Source organism: Rhinopithecus bieti, unplaced genomic scaffold (genome assembly GCF_001698545.2).
Source record: "Rhinopithecus bieti isolate Rb0 unplaced genomic scaffold, ASM169854v2 scaffold_11404, whole genome shotgun sequence".
In the NCBI taxonomy this organism is placed as follows: Eukaryota; Metazoa; Chordata; class Mammalia; order Primates; family Cercopithecidae; genus Rhinopithecus; species Rhinopithecus bieti.
In genome coordinates, this window is record NW_016806911.1 from 1179941 (window position 1) to 1182517 (window position 2577).

Consider the following 2577-nt stretch of genomic DNA (forward strand, 5'->3'; position numbering starts at 1 on the left):
CCTCCTCCTCCTCCTCCTCCTCCTCCTTCTTCTTCTTCCTCCTCCTCCTCCTCTTCTTCTTCTCCTTCTCCTTCTCTTTCCTCTTCTTCCTCTCTCTCTCTCTGCTTCCTTCTCTCTCTTTTCTCTTTCTTAAAATATTCTGGATACTGCCTAGTTGAAAAATTACTCCATCATCTTTAAGCACTTGAGTATAAATAAAATGAGTACAGTCAACTATCCATATCCATAGCTTCTGCATCCACAGATTTAATAAACATGAATCAAAAACATGTAGAAAAAATAATTTTCTCTGCCTTGAACATGTACAGATGTTTTTCTTGTCATTATTCCCTAAACAATACAACAACTATTTACATGGCATTTACATTGTATTGGGTATTATAAACAATAGTCTAAGTGATTATACGTGATGATTTAAAGGTGAGGATGTAACTAGCTAGAGATTATTTTAAGTATACAGGAGAATGTGCACAGGTTACATGCAAATACTGTGCTATTTTAAATGGAGACTTGAACATCTGCAGGTTTTGGTGTCTTCAGGAGGTCCTGGAAACAATCCCCCATGCACACAAAGGGACACTGTAACCTAATGAGTATATTATATTTTTACAAGACTATATACACTGGCCATTTGGGAAAATTTTTTTTAAATGTTTTTTCTCTCTAGTTTGTTCTTTTCTTCTGTACCTCTGAAAGAAGCTGTATTCTTTACATTATTTATTTTGCCAAGAGGGATGACATAGAAGGGGCCCCTTGGCACAGACTGTTAAGGAAAGGTGGTCAAGACTAAACACTATTCAAGATAAAGTAGAATTTTGAAAGGTTAAAAAAATTGGAAAATATACATTCTATTATTGATGTGAAATAGAATTTTATTTGGAGAAAAAAAGGAATTGGCCTTGATGGCAGAAAGGAAATGTTAAACTCACAAAAGTCAAATGAATATTTCTTCTAAAGTTGAAATAATGTGATTATCAATCATAAAATGCCCTACATTTTATATCCTGTTACAATTTCCAAATGCTTCCCCTTATGTTTTGATATAATTTTGTCCTCATAAATATCCTTGTGAAGGAGGGTGGGGAGTTATTAATTTTCTCTGTTATTCTCAGAGGCAGCCCCAAATCCTTGCTGAGTAGATTAAATATGCATAACTTCATTTTTCATTCCCTGACTGATTCCAGAGTCAATATCTTAATATTGCTAAAAGAAGTTGCCTTTCCTTAAACTAAGTCCTCTGTGATACAGGGAGAATATTTATAAGGTAATAAGTAAAGCATTTGTATGAAGAGGAGCCCAGGTATTATGAAAAAAAGTATTTCACATTTATTGTATATCTTTAATTATTGGAGGGAAATGTTTCCACTAGGTACCTAGAAATATTTCCCATAAAATAGTGATACATGCTTTCATTAAAATACGTTTTAAAATCAAGTTTTCTGTATTCTAAGATTTAACTGTTGCCTACAAAACAAGACTCCGAGTCTCTTGCAGACTTAGGAAGGGCTTGCTTCACAAACACGGAATCTGTGAAAGAGAACACCAAATCGTGTATCAGAGATGATGATCTCTTGTTGTGCACCAAGCCCTGGAATGGAAGTCAGAGCATCTGATGAGGGTAGTAAGCTTCACAAACAAATACAAGCTCAGAATTAGGAGAATGGAGTTAACTTCATTGAATTCCAAGTCACACAATGTTAAAATAAACCCTGGGAAAAGGAAAATGACATTTTTATAAGGAGCAATGAACATGGCTCTTCCTTCTAGGAGGAAGTCAAGGAAATAAAGACAAAGAAAAACAAAGAAACAAAGCCAAGTAGATATCTCCATACATCTCTGTGATACTTATTGTTTAAGACTATCATGAAAACATTTCATCACTCAGAGAGAGTCATTGTTTGGGAGGTAAGTCTTTACAGATTTTTGTGTTCCATGCAAACGTACATACACATATATTGCAGCTATCCATTTGAATATATATATATATAGTGCCCTATGTTATACATATATATGAAATGATAGAAAATATATATATCATCTCAATATCCAAGACAGTGCTGTCTAGTAGAAATATGTGAGTCATAATTTAATTTTATTTAATTTTTATTTAACCCATATATCCACAATGCTATCGTTTTAATATACATAATAAACATTTAATAATATATGATTATATATTGTAGTATGTAATCAGCATAAAGGTAATATCTCATATTCTTAAAGATGGAGAAAACTAGGACAATTTGTGGCATTATTTATTGCTATATCTATGAAAACCCAAAAACAAAAACAACCAGGTCTATACCTTTTGAACCTAGGAATAACGACATGTTCATTTCATCCATCATGTGCGTGTATTATGGAAAAGTGTGAAAAATAGTTTTCCTTATCTTTATTCTTTTGAGTAATTAATACCTGAAACACAAGTCAAACACAAGTCAAGTTCTAGTAGCAACAAAAAATTCCTTGGCAATATTAAATAAATTGGAAAAAAATTGGTTGTTTGATGAAAGTTACTCCTCAATTTTTGTGTTATGAACCATGCTTGATAATTATCTTCATACACATATATTTGCC